The 13,047-nt window shown below is 35.6% G+C and overlaps 1 protein-coding gene and 1 long non-coding RNA gene across 3 annotated transcripts in view; one reads left to right on the top strand and one right to left on the bottom strand.

Moving 5' to 3' along the window:
* Positions 1 to 893: 893 nt before the first annotated feature.
* Positions 894 to 13,047, top strand: part of LOC136270198 (corticotropin-releasing factor receptor 1-like) — a 28,013-nt gene continuing 15,859 nt past the window's right edge. For both annotated transcript variants that reach the window (XM_066067061.1, XM_066067063.1), the window contains exon 1: positions 894 to 1,035. The gene's annotated coding sequence lies outside the window, so the exon portion shown is untranslated. The remainder of the gene's footprint in view (positions 1,036 to 13,047) is intronic.
* On the bottom strand, positions 5,015 to 6,780 carry LOC136270182 (uncharacterized). The gene is made up of 3 exons (XR_010707918.1): positions 6,362 to 6,780; positions 5,865 to 5,955; positions 5,015 to 5,452 (listed from the first exon to the last, which is right to left on the bottom strand). It is a non-coding gene; the product is annotated as an uncharacterized lncRNA (long non-coding RNA).

Genomic DNA, 13,047 nt, shown 5'->3' with positions numbered 1-13,047 from the left:
TTCAATTCCAATTGTGGTTTCAACTGTAAACCTTTGTGCTATAAAAATAGCATCTAAGAACCTTTTGGTCTCCATCGGAAATTATTCTGCGTGCTCACAAAATTTAATGCAGACCTGTTGCTCCAAGGTGTCCAATTACGTTCATTTTTCTACCGTTTGTCGTCCATATTTGATAATAAACGGTCAGAAATTCTTCAATTTAATTGAAACTGTTCACAAAATGACCTTCATCACTCATTGTGAAATCATATGAAATATCGTTTATTTTATATGCGCTTAAACTGTACATTTTCTCAAAAAGGAAAAATGCGTACAAAATATAAAACAGTGGAAAACTGACATGCTCCGTGAGGCATATCTTATCACAATAATTAATCTGTACATGTATATTTTTAAAGTACATTCAAAATAAGCAAACATTTAAATATTTCTTAGAAAATACGTCAAGATTAATATGAAAAGTTTCGCAGGTATCATGCCAGTTTACAATCGAAATTGTCCGCGAACTTTTCTAACAACCCTCGTGTGTATATATATATATATATATATATATATATATATATATATATATATATATATATATATATATATATATATATATATATATATATATATATATATATATTGTTCACTAATACGTTGTATAGCTTATATATATATATATATATATATATATATATATATATATATATATATATATATATATATATATATATATATATATATATATAAGCTATACAACGTATTAGTGAACAAGTTTGCTATTAGTGATGAATACATAGAGAATGACTGACGTGTTTGCTCCCTTAACAGATTGCTACTCAAGCATGCTGATTACATTACAAAACTGTTACAGATTTAAAAAACAATACACCCAACGCCACAAAATTCCAAGTACTCTCGAACGTCATCGGGATACTCAATAAAACAACATCACATGCGCTTTCTTCAACACTCAAGCGTTGTCATATTGACGGCCTGATAGGATCGCTTTGCAGAGAACTGAGGCCAAGAGAAGAGCTCTCCTTGATACAAGTAAGTGGTTTTCAGATTTTTCATTTAATCAGATCTTGTTAAACCCAAGGTGACAATTCAGACAAATACCTGTATCCTGTGGTTCAATTTATTTGATATAACGTGCGTAGAGTAGCTTGTTACTGACATTGGAATTCTCAAATTTTAAAAATGATCATGCGACTTAAAAGTCTTTATTGATCTAGTAGAAACGATCATTTGGTTGGTGATTGTTCTTATCGGTCTATGTGTACGTTCTGGTAGTAGTTTAGATATTTTGAGAGTAATCATTCATCCAATTACTTGATCTGTCTTTGTGATAGAATTCAATGATTTAATACAACAATTAAAACAAACTCACCATTTCAAGATAAACATATTAAAAGGTTTTTTTTCTTTCTGCAAAGAGACGCGATGAAAATCATTTGCAAATGATAAAGCAAATAATATGTATTATTCAGACCATTTGAATAGACTATTATACAGAAATCATTTTTAAATAATTTTCAGAAATATGAAAAATAAAAAAATTATAACTCTTAGAAAAACGATATTTTTGTCATGAAACAAAGGACTAAGTGCGGTTTTATGCATTTTTTGCCCCCCAAATCAAAGTTTTAGAAAGAGCTTTAAAAATAAGGTGAAAGATAGTTAAAATCATATTGGAAATAAAGGTGTAAAAGGTTATCACCACAGTGACGTCATAATGTAAATATGAGGTCATGAAGATTGCATTATTTTGATAAATTGATGTTTTGTAGCGAAATATGGGTGTTTTCCGATGGTTTTTCGACTGGGAAACATCGAGCGCAGGCTTGCTCAAGTACCATATTTTAGTATAATGTGTATAACTATCTGAAGAAAAACATATGTTAAAATCGCACTTGAGCAGACCTGCGCTCTATACTTCCGAATGCAAAATATATAGCAAAAATGAGAATATTTTCATTTGTTTGCATATTTGCGAGATTTGGGCCATTTAGGTGACGTCATAGATACACAGCGAATGAGCAATGATGACTAAAATCATTATTAAAGCTATAGGCATCCTCTTTACAATGATTTGTAAAGATTTTATTTTTATACGATACTATTTAAAAATTGGTTGAAATCGGGGGCAGATATTTGATCATACCGCACATAGTCCTTTGAAGATGGGTGAAGAAGGCGTGAAAAATGACCTTATGAGGAATGATCAGATACTGCAATATTAAAATATCATTAAATCTGATAATTAAAAAAAATAATTAAAAACAGTATATATTTGACGTAACATCGGTTTGTAACCGTTAAATATTTTGAATACTTGTAATAGGTTAATTTAAACAGGCGTATGCGAGTCAAAACCTCCAAATAGTGTCATTTCTTTTTAACTTCAAAGCCTTTTCTTTTATAGAGTTGGTCTGAGCTCCTTATTTTTGTAAGTCTAAATGCAGTTCAATCGAATTTTAACCGATTTTAATCAACAAAAATGTGGAGAGATGACCCACTTTACTTTCAAAATGTCATTTTGTAGCCCAACAATTGAACGTTTTAGAAAAATAATATAAGTCCGTAAATTCGTAGCCATTGTCTCATGTAGCATTTAAACAACGCACTTTGTTGTTAATGAAATGGCACAGTGGTTTGAGCACCACAAACAGGTAACTTTATAGAACTTGGGTTTTTAGGTTGTGGGTTCGATACCACCAAAACTTAGAGATTTATTATTTTTTCTTGTCTTTTTTGAAATATTTCATACTGATCATTGTTAGAAATAACCCTTTTGTAAACTTGAAGTATAAAAAAATCAAATATATTTAATTGAAAAAAATGATAAATTTGAAAATGTATTTTACGACTAAAACCAATTGGCCATTGCGCCATCTTATTCCCTTATCTTCTTAAGGGTTTAATTAATCCACATACATATGGTCGTCAGGATGAAACTTATCAGGTTAATTAATCAGAACAGGGAAAAAACAGGAAATACAATAAAGTACGCAAAGAACAGAAACTACTTCTGACTCTTAACCGTAACAGTCATTTTTCGATGGAGTTTCGTCATCAAAACTTTGATGTAAATGCTACAATAAGCAAAATACTTACTATACACTGGATGAAATATCTGGTTTCAGCGCTGCGGAAACCCTTTGGAAACTCTGCGGAAACTTAAGGTTACTTAAAGTTTCCGACAGGTTTCAGCACGGAAACTTCAAGTTTCATTAAGTTTCCGCAGTGCTGCAACTTAGGCTGTCCATGAATCCAAATGGTTTCCGCAACGGAAACTTACTGAAACTTGAAGTTTCTGCATAGTTTCAATCTCCATATACGTTTGGGATACATATTGTTTACAAATGGTTTCCGCGACGGAAACTTACTGAAACTTGAAGTTTCTGCATAGTTTCAACCTCTATATACAATTGGGAAACATATTGTTTACAAAGGGTTTCCGCAACTGAAACTTACTTAAACTTTTTATATTTTTGCTTTCACAAAAGCTGAGCAAGGTTTCTACTTTATGTAAAAACAAAACAATTTCAAACAGTTCCAAATTTATTTTGTTCAAAAATCTGAAATTGTTTCCAATAATAAATAAAATACAGCCAAGATACAATAATGGAAAAACATCCATATGGCAATTCCCTTATTAGGGACTTTTATTTAAAAAAATGATAAAATTGCACAAGAAAAAAAACTCCCATAGAACTCTTTACATTTGTATTTTTTTTTCATCTCGATTAAATGCCTATCAAATCTCCCTTTAAAAATGCAACAAAGATCTTACTTTTTTAAAAATATGAATGCAATTTACAAAATAACTGCACGTACATGAATAAACAAAGAAAACTTCACTGTTACATGATCATGATACACTTGTCTCAATTTGTTCTGAACTACAATAAATATGTACACCATAAAATATTTTTGAAAAGTCTAAAGTATCCATCTTTAAAAAAAAAAAAAATACACTACAAGATAGTAGTTGACTATAGAGGTGTGACCCAGATTTGATTTGAATATGTCAATAAATTCCAAAATGAGGTCAAAGTGACCCACTTACAAGTTGGGATAAACCTTTTCTTTGTTAGTAATATAATCTAATGTTTTACAATAGAACAGGATTTGATATCATTTTTTTGATAATCCATTAAGTCCAAAGTGAACTTTTCATTTCCACCCATGATGTACCAACTGATCAGATTTTAATATCATAAGCCTGTCAGTATTTAATAGATGACCCAGAGGGAGATATGAAGGCTTGTTGGCCAATAAAAAGCTAACAATGGAGCAGTCTGTCAAATCATGTGCAAAAATATGATGTACACATTTAATTAATTATGCTGATTGCAACACACTTCATTCCTGATGAATATTCTTCTTTACACACGGTTTACCTTCCTACATTTCACTACTTTATCTACATTAATATTTTTAAATCCAAGACATGAAGTAAAATATACATTGTTTATATATGACAAGTATTACTACATGTACATGTACTTGCTTTTTGTAGCATGTATGTATAAAATACAAAGAATCACACAGATAATTCACCTTACAATTCTCATCAATACCAGCATTTTACTTATGATATAAAAGCTAATTCCAATTATATATTAGTTACATAACACAGATTAAAATAAAACCCACATGGAAACAACTTTCCATCCAAGTAATTTTGTTATATAAAAATTGTAATACATGGGGTATATGTTGTCTTTATATATTTTCATATACAACATAATTGAATATTGTTTGGTGTATTTTATCATTTCTATGACCCATGCATTCATCTCCTAATGCAGTGTTTTTACATTTAAGATTGGTTTCTTAATTTTTCATATATTGCTGCAAATAAAAACTAAGTTATCAATAAATGTTTAAACAAAGAAAATGAAAAAAAAGTAGTTAACACTTATCAACTTGGAGGTGTGAGGATATATGTTACATGGAGTCTAATATTTTATGCAATATTTGCAAATTTAACAAATTATTTAAGAAAATGAAAGTTAATATCTGCAAGGTCTAATCAATCATTTAATAAGTCAAAACCATGTGATTTTCTAAGATTCTAGCTTACAGACAGACATTGTAATATACTGGTATTTGATCATATAAAAAAAGTACTTTTATAGTTTATAGGTTTTTTGAAATGAGAATACTTTACAGTTAAAAAGTCTTGTTCTGCAGAGGTTTAGTCGGGTCGTAGAGATGTGTCCATTCGAATCAATAAGGAGTGTCCTTGGCTGTTGTTGATGTAACCTGAGTCGTAGTTTATGAAAATAGGCCTTTTTGGGGGACTTTCGAGCATTGTCCAGACCGGTGAAGCACTCATATGATCACATCATGGCTACAGCAGACTTAGTAGTTCTGGACAGTGGTAGCATTAAAATTCTTCTTCTTGCGATGAACTTGTTCCTTTCACTGGGCTGTACTTTATGTCTGTTCTATTTATCTTAAACATGAATAATAAAGTTTCATTTAGATTTTTAAACAATAAACATAAGTCATTTAGCCTAGCATGTAATAAAAGCATTCTGAATAAAATTCTGAATACAGAAGCTACTATGCAGTTGCCAGTTGCTGTTTAAACTATGTCATATAATGACTACAGTAGTATCTGGTCTAAAATGTTTCATTTTATGTTTGAAGCTATGTTATTTTCATTTTGATTCAATTATTGTTTGTTGAACAATGGAAAAACTTATCAACAATAAGTGTGTCTCCCCCCCCCCCCCCCCCCCCCCCCCCATCAACCTCCTTTTCAAGAACTTAGACCTGGATTTCCCCAAAATTACTACAATAAATTATAAACATCCAACACATGTATAAGTTAATGGTGAAAATAATCAATTTCAAAGCAATACCTTACGTCCAGCTGGTCAAAACATTCACCCGAATCACCGAACAGAGGATGCAACTAATCACCGGAAACATTGACTTTGTATGCTGTCAATGCTGAAAAAGAAAAACGTGAAAGATTTCATTTTCCGGATTTAATTAATAATTTTTTTTCGTTACATTTAGAGTTTGTAAATTGTATAATGTGCGAAAGATTCATTGTTCGTCTTGTTTACCAACCAAGCATTCATATATTAGGGACGTTTATATAATTATATATGTGTATACCCTAAGGCCTGGATAATCTTGATTATCATGCATATAAAGTTGGTTAATGATTAACTTGGTCAAAACGTATATTTAAAAGAGATACGGTAATAAAAATTAAAACGCCGAACCAAGTTTAAAAAAATGACGCCATCTTGATTTGATGGCGCGAGATCTCGTTTACAAATGAGAGATAAATTAGAGCCTTGAAAATGTTATTGGGAGTGATACTTATCTATATTGTGAATTAAGTTACCTTGACATGAGTTCGTCGTTCCTGCATTATCTCCTTGTTGTAGAGGCTATTAATGCTTCTCAATTCTCCATTTTACAACAGCACCTTCTTGTCCATTTTAACCTTCGCTCGGAATCATAAAGTGCGCCAATACTGACCAATCAGAACCCGCTAAATCTTGGAGAAGTGCATCTTGGGATAGTTTAAAATGAATAATGTTTACCGGTAATCAAAATTATCATTTTTTACCGAATAGTATACTTTTTACATGTATATTTATTTTAAATAAGAACTGTCGGAGTCAGTATTTCCTGGTTAAATACGACAAAGTATTGGCGTGTGTTTGTTACAATTGTATTTGTAACACGTGATTAACAAAAAAAAAAATGGCCGACCGTTTGTTTACAAATGACTAATGAAATTAAACAAGTTTTAATGAGACATATGTATCAGATTTTGTCTTTAACTATATTTTATTTACATGTACTGATGATTTTGCCAAACAAAATATGATAGAGCCATATATATTGACTTGTCCAATTTTCACCGCGATTCTAAGCACGGTCATATTTTTATTCAAAATATAGAGGTGTGGAAATATTATGTTCATCACAGAGCAGGTTCTGCATGAACACACAGAAATCACAAATATAATTAGATGCCGATCAATTAACGGGGTCCGGTTAACAGCGTTCACCCGTACGGTGAATTTACAACTACGATGAATTGATGGCAATTATTTTACAGTTACACATGTGCACTGATTGGTCATGCGATGAACAGTACGTTAAGAATACTTATGAAATTAAAATACAAACGCGTTAAACAAGCCGGGAAGTAAGGCGTACACGTCGGACTGATATACAAACAAAATATAATTTTAATTATTTGGTATACTTTCTACATCAAATATATACGAATGTATAATCAAATTTTAAAAATGGGATTAAAATCACGTGCACCACATGGCTAGTGCTGGATTTTAAACTGATTTTGTTATATAACGTATAACTTCAGTAAAATTATAAATAATGCTTATTATATCTTATAACAGAAACATGTGCATGTTTCATAAACATGTATCAATATCTGTGTTTACAGTACAGAAAGTAAATACAAAGTATAGAAATGCACGAATCACATAGGGTCGAACCGGGGGGGGGGGGGCTAGGGGGAGGGGTGGGGGGGCTTAGTGCAAAGTTAGACTTAACCAATAGGCATATAGCCCCCCCCCCCTACTTTTTCTCGCCGGAAATGTAATTGTTCCTAAATTAACCTTGAAAGATTGAGAATTTGGAGTGATAGGCATACTAGACCCCCCCCCCCCCGACACGGATAAGGAATTTCATGATTTTGGGGGGGGGGGGGAATTGGGTAGGGAAATTTATTTTCGGAAGTATATGGTATAGGTATACCCCCCCCCCCCCCCCCACGGATTAGGATTTTCATGATTTTGGGAATTAAGGTTTTTTAGGGTTTTTCCTCAATATTTCTGAGGATTAGTCTAGCCCCCCCCCCACTTTCAATTTGCTTCCGACACCAGTGAATCATGATACAGTCATACATGCAGTAAAGTCTGAAATGCATGTAAATAATTAAACAATTATTATATTAGCCTCAAACTCCAAGTGGGTTTTACTTATTATTATCAACTGTAGAATTTTTAAAAAAATGTCCTGTGTACATGTGTTGGCGTGGTATTAAAAAAGAAATGAATTAGCTCTAAACTTCAGGTTGTACGAATATTTGGTATGATTTGTAAAAATTTACAAACGACTTTACCTTAATTTGTTTGCTTAATTAGTTACTGTACCTCAAGGTTCATTCAAATGATAACTAAAGGATTTAAGAAGGAGTCTTTCAAATTAGGTATATTAATTTATTTTACTAAATAATTATAATTTACTTATCAGTTTTACTAACTCAGGTACACACAAATTGAAAAAAAATTCTCGCCGGGCTCCAGTTATAAACTCACGCTTTGTACTGTGTATATGTTATGTAACAGTCTTTTGTTCACTCCTGACAGAAAAAACCCTGCAATCCACACAGAATATACAGGAAAATCACAGAGGAGGTCACCTGGACAAAGAATGTATACACATGTATACACGTGCCCGAGTAACTAAGATTAATGATTTCATAATATGCATTAAACAAGATCAGACATAAGTTTTTCTTTTCAAATTCAATCAATTACTTAGTAAGGTTCTTAATCGCCTTATTTGCCACATTTGAAGATAGTTACATGTATACATATAGTTTCAGTCACGCTGAAACCTTACTATACATTTTAGTATGTACGGATTCATTATCATTAGGCTAGAATTAAACTTAAACCTGTTGAAAATAAATGATATCACTATTAAACTCAAATCAATTTTAGTAATAGTTTCCGCAATGCGTAAACCATTTGGAATCTTAACTTAAAGTTTCAGCATACTGAAACCTAGCGGAAATGTTCCGAAACTGATTGATATTTCCATAATAATTTACACAACTTTTCACATGATTCAAATTTAGTTTCCGCATTGCGGAAACCATCAGGAATCTTAACTTAAAGTTTCAGCATACTGAAACCTAGCGGAAATGTTCTGAAACTGATTGATATTTCCATAATAATTTACTCAACTATTCACACGATTCAAATTTAGTTTCCGCAATGCGGAAACCATCAGGAATCTTAGACTAAAGTTTCTGCTGACTGAAACCTAACGGATACTTGCTGAATCGATATAATGGTTTCCGCATTGCGGAAACTATACATGAAACTTCAACTTCAAGTTTCAGCAAGGTTTCCATATAGTTTCAGTTTTGCTGAAACTTGATTTTTCATCCAGTGATATATTAATAAATATTGACCTGAATTTAAGTTTGTAGACAATTATCTGCAAGTGACCTCCTTTCTGAGAGTCTTTTATTTTGATGGAAAGGGTCCCTTGTTTATAACTTTGTTGTTCTGAAATATAAATAAGTTATTTTGATCATATAAATTTAAAAGCCAATATGAAGCTACGTAGACCCTACATTTAAGATGGCAATGAGAAGAATGGACCAATGAAGAGAATAAGATACTAAGACTTCGTGGTAAATAGTAAACTTTGCTGACATTCAAATCAATTCACATTGTTTCATTTACCTGTATATCTGTTTGTGCTTTTAAAGATAATAAAAGAAAATTACTTCAAAGCATTTGATCGGCTACCATTATATTGCATTCATTTCAATTCAGTTAGATACATGTGTAACGTGCAAGGGGGTCACTGCCTGTGATCCCCGCGGGCCCGTACCCGAGATAGAATCGGATAGCCCTGATTGCTGCCAATATTTACAAGTGCAGACTTTAATCACCGCTCCTGCACATATATAGGGACTCAACGTTACGCAGGCAGGGATGACCGCACACCTACGCAACTGAACAGGTACCAACGTTAACGCAAGCAGGGATGACCGCACACTTGCGCCAACAACGCAACCTAACGCAAGCAGGGAGTGCCGCACACTTGCGCTAGAAAGGCCAGAACACCAGCAGGGATGACCACACACTAGTGCTCCGCCGCAACCACCACCAATACAAGCAGGGATGACCGCACACTTGTATTAATGCGATACAAAGCAGGGATGACCGCACACTCTGTATCGTAGGTTAGAACACACGAAGATTAGATAGAGCAGGGAAGTCCACACACTCAATCTAGCCGTACCTGTTCAAGTTTTACCCCAAACAGTAGTTGTCGTAACGCATTTGACACTGTCCCTATATATGTGCCGGCCTAAAAATAATTCATAGTATCTAAAAATTAGAAATTAAAAATAAACAAATTAATCCGGCCTAACCCAAAACTAATTATGCCAAACAACTTATTTATAAAGGATATTTATTATTGTACAACAAATAATCATCACACTAATTGATATTTATTGGAAGCATTAATTAAATCATCAAAAATTAATAAATCAAGGGCAATAACTCAATACAGTAATACATGTACAAAAAGACTAATGAAAAATAGCTGCCTGCTTCATTACCCCCACCTCAGAATTTTGCGTCCTCACAAAACTAAAAACTAAAACTATGACCCCTTCTTCACAAAAAGGTGAAGTTGCATCCAAAATGAAAATAACCCTAAAATAAAATCATAAAAAAAATCTCTAGTCTTTATCTTCCGGACTAGGTTCACACAGTCCAACTACGTATATACACATCGACACGTAAAAGGTCCATCATCACTGACACTGCATTGTTTGTGGCGCAGCAGTATGCGCAAGTTCTTGCAAGCTTATAGTACATAATCGTCATGCCAGCGCGGCGCGCGGCGCTTGCGTGCTGTGGCCAGACTTTCATTGTCGGTAACAGGGTACTTCTCATCCTGATCATTCAGATCATCTGCCGATTCAAGCTTTGTCTCAAGACTTTCCGCATCTAACGGCACGTACATATTCTCTGACAATGAATGTGTGTCATCGGCTTCATCATATAACCTCTGGGGAAGCTTTAGGCGAATTCTATCTGTATGTATCACTTGTGTTCTTCCCCGCCTTCCACAATTTACTTCATACAGGAGATCGGATATTGGTTTTACGATCGAATATGGCCCTCTCCAGTACGTCGTCAGCTTCGAGGAGTGACCCACTTTGCGCTGGGGAAAATAGACATACACAGCGTCGCCTTTTGCAAATTTCTGCCAATGTAGCTTGGTATCATGGTAGCGTTTCTGACGCCGCATTTCCCCGTCTACATGATCTCGTACTGCAGCATGTGCCTCCTGCATCCTTTCCTTCAATTCCCATGCCCATTTATGCTGAGGAATGTCTGTGATAGTGCTTGGCGTTTCGTACATAATGTCTAACGGAGTCGCAACTTCACGTCCTAGCATTAGTAGGTTCGGCGTACATCCAGTTGTCTCATGTTCGGCAGATCGATATGCCATCATCAGGTACGGGAGGTGAGTATCCCAATCCCGCTGATGATCGTCAACATATGCGCGCAGCATGCTGGCCAGTGTCTTATTGAATCTTTCCACCATGCCATCCGACTGGGGGTGGTATGGCGTCGTGCGCGTCTTTTTGATACCCAAGAGTTTGCACATCTCGCTGAAAAGCTGACTCTCATACTGGGCACCCTGGTCTGAGTGAATTACATATGGAACCCCAATGTGAGTGATGACTTGTTCCACGATGATGCGCGCCACTGTCTCTGCCTCCATGTTACGCATAGGAAAACATTCCGTCCACTTGGAGAAATAATCAGAGATGACAAGTATATACTTGTTACCCTTGGCTGTCATTGGCAACTCTCCAAGGATATCAGTAGCAATGCGCTCCATAGGAGCTCCGACTTTGGCAATCTGCATTGGCGCTCTTTTATGCTTCAATGGTCCCTTAGTTCGGGTGCATTGGTCGCATCCGGCTATGTACGTTCTCACATCCTCCTGCAAACCAGGCCAGTAGTACCTCTGTCGAAGTTTTGCCAGTGTTTTACGCACTCCTAAATGTCCCGAAGACCGGTTATCATGACTCAGGAACAGGGCATTTCTCCTCTCCGAGTAGGGAAGTATAGCTTGCAATGTAGACGTTTTGTCAGAATTCTTCCACCTTCGGTACAAAATACCGTCTTGGACTTCTAAGGACAAGAACTGTGACCACAGAGACTTCAAAAACCTGCCCTCTCCGCTAACTACGTCAAAGTCAGGCTTGGCGAGATTGGTCACCCAGTCTTTGACTTGTTTGATTTGCGGGTCTTGGTCTTGTAAGCTACGCAGAGTGTCACCTCCCGATTCGGCCTTTACATGGGCGATGTCAGTGGAGCGCTCCCAATCGCTGGTAAAACCACACTGCTTGCACGGAATACGGCTGAGCGCATCTGCGTTTCGATGCTGGCTTCCAGGTCGATGCTCAATTTTCATGTCAAACACACTCAACACTTCTAGCCAGCGCGCGAGTTGCCCCTCCGGATTTTTGAATCGCATCAGCCAGCGTAGGGATCCATGGTCCGTGCGCACTGTAAATCGCTTGCCATACAGATAATGCTTAAAGTATTTACAAAAATGCACCACTGCCAGAAGTTCCTTCCTTGTTACACAATATTGCTTTTCAGCCTTTGAAAGAGTCCTGCTGGCATAGGCGATTGGACGTTCTATGCCATCAATAACCTGTGAAAGCACGGCACCAATGGCAAAGTTGCTGGCATCTGTATCCAGGTTAAATGGTTTGGTAAAGTCTGGCATAGCTAGAATTGGTGCGTTGCATAATCGACCCTTCAACTCGGCGAAAGCTTCCTGGCATTCTTTAGTCCACACGAACGCGTTGCCCTTTTCCGTTAATTTCGTCAATGGCTTTGCCTTTTCTGCGAACTTGTCTATAAATCTCCGGTAATATCCGCAGATGCCGAGAAACGAACGGACCTCCGTCACGTTACAGGGTTCTGGCCAGTCTTTGACTGCTTGCACCTTCTCTGGATCAGTGGAGATACCATGTTCCGTGATAACATGCCCAAGGTATAGGACCCTGCGCGAAAACAGAACACATTTCTTCGGCTTGAGCTTCAGGCCTGCACCTACGATGCGGTCAAATACCCTTGTAAGGTTTTCTATCATCTGTTCAAACGTTTTCCCAACTACTATAACATCGTCCAGGTATATCAAACATATCTCCCATTGTAGTCCTGCCATAACGGTCTCCATTAATCGTTGGAAAGTTGCTGGCGC

The sequence above is a fragment of the Magallana gigas genome, chromosome 7 (genome assembly GCF_963853765.1).
Source record: "Magallana gigas chromosome 7, xbMagGiga1.1, whole genome shotgun sequence".
Classification (NCBI taxonomy): Eukaryota; Metazoa; Mollusca; class Bivalvia; order Ostreida; family Ostreidae; genus Magallana; species Magallana gigas.
The sequence above is the reverse complement of the archived record's forward strand: the minus strand, read 5'-3'. Positions and strand labels throughout refer to the sequence as shown.